We start from the raw sequence: 6,725 nt of genomic DNA, 5'->3' as shown, positions 1-6,725 counted from the left end.
TATAAGGAGAGAACATTCTGAGCCAAATTATATTGTGAAACTATAAAAGTGAAGGAGTGAAACAAAACAACAATCAATTTGGCTTTTCATCATCGCTTCTAGCACAGATGGGAGTTTGGGAAGTTATTCTAGGGGGGATTTTGAGAGAGGGGATCAAGTTGAGAAGGTTATAGTAATTGAGATTATATAGCTTTGCCGAAGTAGACCAAGAATTAGCTAGGCTTTCACTTATTACAAATAAATTCAGTGTAGCTATTTCTTATAAATGCATTTCAAATATTAATATCTACTTGCACAACACGTGTGAAATCTTCTTTGAGTTTCACAATGACCTGTAAGATAGGGCATTTTAAAAATACATATTCATGGGGCACCTGGTTGGCTCAGCAGGTTAAGCATCTGCCTTCGGCTCATGTCATGATCCCGAGGTCCTGGGATCGAGTCCCGGGTTGGGCTCCTTGCTCGGGAGGAGCCTGCTGCTCCCCCCGCTTGTACTCTTTATCTCTGACAAATAAATAAATTATATATATATATATATTCACAATATGAAAGGCTCTAAAAGCTGAAGCAATTTACTGTACAGACAATAAGTGCCAGAGCCAAAACTCAAACCCAGGTATTTCGACTCCCGGCGCAATGCCGTTTCCAATCTTGTCGCGTTTTACTTCTGTGTACAAAGCGGGACTTTTTGGTGTAGGTTCTGACATTGGAAGCTTTATTTTCATCATCACTAATCTTCTATTTTTCATTCTTCAGTGCTCATTGCCATCCAGAGCCAGTGCCCTGCGCCCATGAAGTCACTCCCATCTTTTCTCTCAGCCCCTCAGCAGGCCTGGCAGGTATGCCCCCCACCAAAGGTCCCTGCAAGCTGTCTTCTTTTCCCTCCTCTTGCCAATACTGGAGTATGACGCTGTGAAGCGACCTTTGCTTTCTTTTCGTTTCTCTGGAGGGCTATCAGTGTCGGTGGAGGAATCGGAGGGGGTCCCAAGCCGATTTATTTGTGGACGCTAAACGTAGTGTTAAAAGAAACCGACAAATCGAGCCCCTGCACCTGGGTGACGTTGCTGGGTAGACCGGTGATGGTTTTTGTACCTGAACAGCTTTTTAAATGTAGATGTACAGGCTTTCTGGGAAGAAAGCAGGTGCTGTGAAGCAGACGTCGCGTGTCAGTGTGCGTGAGCTCCAGCCGGTTGGCAGGGGCAGAGCCCAGCACCCTGAGAGACCTCGGCGGCCTCGCCCAGGCTGAAGGGGCGGGAGGCGGAGCTCACGCTGACCGCTGCACGCTCGACCACCCACAATAGAAACCGCATCTTAAACCTGTCAAGGAAAACTGTTCCTGTGTTCGCAACTGAAAAGCAAACCAAACCCACCTCCTTGTGTGTAGCTCCTTTTCAGAATAAAGCCTTTGACAGGCCACATTTCTCGTTTCCTTATTTTGCAAAATAAAAATAGAAAGTGAGAAATTAAAAGGACGTCTAGGTGACTTTATTTGCCCAATGTTACCACGCCTGGTGACGTCCGCAACTACCCAGGGAATACTCAGCGAGTGTCACCATAGAGATGGGAGGGCAATGAAGAAGAGGTGACATTAATTCGGACTGACAGTGCTAGCAAGGGGTAGTAGAGACAATCCATGTAAGCTGAACCTGAAAGCAGGACTTAACTGCAGCACTTTTGAAGTTGTGAAAATTGGGTGTGTTCAGGCAATGGAGAAGGTGGCAGCAAGACACCCCGCACGGACAGTATACAGTCGCACATTTCCATGTCGGCCTCCCTCACTAAGGTGGAGGGTCCTTGAAGACACAGGCTTGGTCTTCTGTGTCCAAAAGCAGAACCATTCCCCACTTCCTCAAGCCTGTGCCCTTCACAAATGTCCCGAGATCTTAGAGGACCTTGTGAACCAAGGGAAGGAATTTGGACATGAGTCCTGAGGCAATGAATAGGTTTTGGAATTTTAGGCGGGAATTACTGTATTTGCATTTTGGAAAGACTCTCAGGCTGCAGCATAGTGAAGGAATTGGGGTCAGGCAAGAATTTATGGAGGAAAACAGTTGAGACAGTTGCAGTGATCTAGGATCGTTGTAAAACCCTGTCTCAGCACCTCCTGAATTATTCTTCTAAACACAAACTGGATTTGACCCTCTCCATCACAAAACAGTTCGTAGCTTTCCTTTAGATACAGAATTAGGATTAAAGTCCCCTCATAATGTGAACCTATTCTATCCGTCTACATTTCCTCCTTCACGTACTCTGGTCTCTGTAAGTAAAGACTAATCCCCGACACCCCACATGCATGTGTCCCTTCGTGTTTATTAAGGTATTTACCCTCTTAGAAGTTTGCTCTTGCTCCTACTGTGGTGCTCACTTCCTTCTCCCACACAGCATAGTGAAGTTCTTTGAGGACCAGATGGTAACTTATTCATGCATGCTCCTCCACCGTGTTTAGCCTAGCACTTTGCACATTATAGACACTTGGCAAATATTTGTTGAGCAGAATTGAACTGTAATAGCAGTACTTGTACTTGGATTCATTTAATATTTATTGAGCACCAGAAACCATAAACAAAAAGATTGGTCCATTTAATTACATTAAAATGTAAATCACTGCACAGAAATTTTGAGAGACAAAACATACAGAATACAAATGACAAAGAGGTAGTTTCCTTACAATATCAAGAATTCCCCAAATCATTCACATCAACAATCTAAAAAAAAAAGGGCAAAGGAAATAAGCACACCCATTCTATTTTTCATTCAATAATTTTAAGGATGAAAGGGTTTTAAAGTACCCAGTTGGGGGGACACATGGGTGGCACAGTCCGTTAACAGTCAGACTCTTGGTTTGGGCTGAGGGTCTTGAGATCCAGCGCCGTGCTGGGCTCCGCACTCTGCCAGCGTGGAGTCTGCTTAAGTCTCTCCCCCTCTCCCTCCGCCCCGCCCTGCCTCTCTCTCTCTCTAATAAATAAATAAATATTTTTTAAAAAATTAAGTACCAGTGGGACTGAGGCTGTGAGGAAAGAAATGCTCACAGGCTTTGTTCATTAAAGTAGAAACTGGTATGTCCCTAATACCTACAATATTTAAAATGCAGGAGCCTTTGACCTAGAAATTCTATTCTTAGCAATGTATTATAGAGAAGAAAACAGAACAGGCAAAGAGCCATACACAATAATGCTTGTTGCAACCTTGTCTCTAACAGCGAACCCATCAGTGGAAGGCTGGTTCAATGACAGTATAACTACACAAGGGAAAACTGCAGCCGTTGAAAGAAATGGAGAAAATCTATAATCACTGATGGAGAATTATTCCCAATTATATCTCTAAATGAAAAAAGCAAGGTACTTCCAGCTTATACACTATGCTGTTCCTTTTGTGGAAAACAAAACAAATACACAGATATCCTTTATATGCATAAAAACCTTGGAAACTTTTTGACATGGGCTGCTTCTGGGTGGATTTATTTACACTGTAGACCCTTTTGCATTATTTGGACCTTTGAACATTGTGTACCCTTTCGTGTTGTTTGAGCATGTTTTTCAATGGGTTCAATTTTAAAAGCCACCCCGCAGCCCCCATACATACACATTTGTTGATCAATTACACACACTAGAAGCTTATCAGGTATTAAGGATATAACCAGGAATGATATTGCTTGTCTCCACTGGGAGCTTTCAAGTAGATAGTGATTCTCAAAAGGATTGCTTCTACATACTACAGCCCCAGCATGCCACTCTCTCCCACGGCATGGAGAATCTGCAATGAGACGCTTCCTCGGAGGGAAGTACATGAACACAGTAAAATGCCGTCTACACATTTCGTTAGTTGATAGCTGGTATCAAAGCCGTGTCTGAAAATCTTCTCACTGCACCAACACACATCCTGATACAATTAATTTATCAGGTTAATTAGCTTCCCTTCTGCAGTGTCTTGGAAAGAGAACAATAGTGGCAAATTAGACAGTGGGGATGGGACTCTGTCCCTCCAAAGTGGTGCGCGACAAGATCTTGCACAATCTGGGTACAAGAAGAGTATGCTAAAGTTATCAGGGTATGTGCAAAGAGGCAAACAAGGAATTAGGGAATTAGTGAAGACAAATTTAGAACTGAGCATCCTGGGCGCCTGGGTGGCTCAGTTGGTTAAGCAACTGCCTTCGGCTCAGGTCATGATCCTGGAGTCCCGGGATCGAGTCCCTCATTGGGCTCCCTGCTCAGCAGGGAGTCTGCTTCTCCCTCTGACCCTCTTCCCTCTTGTGCTTTCTATCTCTCATTCTCTCTCTCTCTGAAATAAATAAATAAAATCTTTAAAAAAAAAAAAAAAAGAACTGAGCATCCTTGCTAAGTGGAGCCATATTATGATTACACACATTAAAGATTTGCTGGTCAAAAGTCCCCAGTTAGTTTGTCACCAAGAGTACTTCACAGAAAACACACCTACAGAAACCATTCATCAAAGAGCTAAGCCATTACTACAAAGCTACAATAATCAAGACAGTGTGGCTAAAGACAGACATATATATCAATGGAATAGAATTCAAAATCCAGAAATAAACTTTGACATATACAATCGATTTGCAGTAGGAATGCCAAGACAGTTCAAACTATTCAACAGGAGAAAAGTATAGCCTTTTCAACCAAAGCTGCTGGGACCTGCACAGCTACATGCAAAAAAAAAAAAAAAATGAAGTTGGATTCCTACCTCATACCACATACAAAAATGAACTCAAAAAGTATCAAAGACCTAAATATAAGAGCTAAAACTACAAAACTCTTAGAAGAAACATAGATGTAAGTCTTTTTGACCTTGAATTAAGCAATGCTTTCTTAGATGTCACTGAAAGCAACAAAAGAAAAAATAAATTGGATTTCATCAAAATTAAAAAATTTGTGTTTCAAAGGACACCATTAAGTGAAAATACAACCCACAGAAGGGAAGAAAACATTCATAAACCTCTATCTGATAAGGGACTTGTATTTATTTATTTATTTATTTATATTTAATATATATAAAGAACTCTCACAATTCAATAATAAAGATACACTACCCAACTTAAAAACAGGCAAAGGATCTAAATGAACATTTCTCCAAGGAAGATATATGACTGGCCAATAAGCACATAAAAAGATGCTCAACATCACTAGCCTTCATGGAAATGCAAATCAAACCACATTGAGATACCAGCTCACACTCACTAGGATGATGGTAATCAAAGGCAGATAGTAAGTGTTAATGAGAATGTGGAGAAACTGGAACACTCACACATGGTAAAATAGTGCTGCCACTTTGGAAAGTAGTTTGTCAGTTCTCCCAAAGGTTAAACATAGTTACCATATGATCTAGCAATTCAACTTCTAGGGATATATTCAAAAAGAAATGAATGACCACACAAAATCTTGTACACAAATGTTCAAGAAACAGCATGACCAGTAATAGCCCCTAAGTGGAAACAACCCAAATGCCCAACAGCTGATGAATGGATACATAAAATGTGGTAGATCCATGTAATGGAATGTCATTCAGCAACAAAAGGAATGGACTGATACACGTAACATGAATGAATCTTGAAAACATTAGGCCAAGTGAAAGAAGCCAGTCACAAAAGACCCCCACATATTGTATGATTCCATCCATATAAGTGACCGGAATAGGCCATTCTAGAGTCAGAAAATAGTTGCCTAAATGTTGGAGAGGTTGAGGAGAAAGGAAGGTGTTAAAAGGAAATGAATGTGTGCTTATGGTTTCTTTCCGGAGTGAAGAGCTCTAAAATCAATTGTGGTGATGGCTGCACAAGTTTGTCAATATACTAAAAACCACTGTATTGTACACTTTAAATGGATGATTTATATGGTATCTGAATTGTATCTCAATAAAGTTATTTTTTTAAAAAAAGAGCTAGGCCAAGACAAATAGCTCCCGGAAAAAATGTTGACATTGGTAGGTACATTTAAGGAGGTGACAGTAAAATTCCAAACCCTTCAACAGCATGCTTAAAATACTGAAATGCTTGTCACACAAGTGTTAGTTTCTTGTCAGGTCCTATTTTAATCCATCATTTTTAGAGCAATCAATACAAATCAAGGAATTTCTCAAACAATCCATCTTTTATTCCAATAGAATCACATTTAACAATCAGGGTCATATGGCTTAAAAACATCTGACCTGGGTTTTGGACTAAGACCAATGAGATGGATAGTTTGTTGTCAGCAGCCTTTAAAATAATACTCTTGATCCAGCACCAGATAGAAAAGGGACAAAAGCTATTTGTTTTCATTGATTTTTTAGTATTAATTTTATTAAATAGTAGGTTCTAAAACTGTTCTGTAAATGAAATAAACTGGATTTTAAAAAGGTGGGGGGTATGAGAGCTGCCACACAACCCACCCCAAACAGCATACTGCATATTCTTGTGTTTATAGCATAAAATAAAGTGGAGCTCTAGTCCCATCCCAGTGCGTTCACCTGTGAACTTCCATACCCTTCCCTTCCCATCTCTTCCTGAGAATAGAAATCCCCCCTTTTAGGAGAATCACCCTTTTTTCCCATTACTGTGCTTCAAGAATACTATGCCTTTATATATGGATTTTAGTCACAGAATCCTTTAACTAAAGCCTTACCCTAGAGAACAAAAGAAAGAAAAAGAAAGAAAGAAAGAAAGAAAGAAAGAGAAAGAAAGAGAAAGAAAGAGAAAGAAAGAAAAAGAAAGAAAAAGAAAGAAAGAAAGAAAGAAA

Source organism: Callorhinus ursinus, unplaced genomic scaffold, assembly GCF_003265705.2.
Source record: "Callorhinus ursinus isolate GAN/ISIS: 27379988/994484 unplaced genomic scaffold, GSC_fseal_2.0 scaffold5, whole genome shotgun sequence".
NCBI lineage: Eukaryota > Metazoa > Chordata > Mammalia > Carnivora > Otariidae > Callorhinus > Callorhinus ursinus.
Note: the sequence above shows the minus strand (reverse complement) of the source record.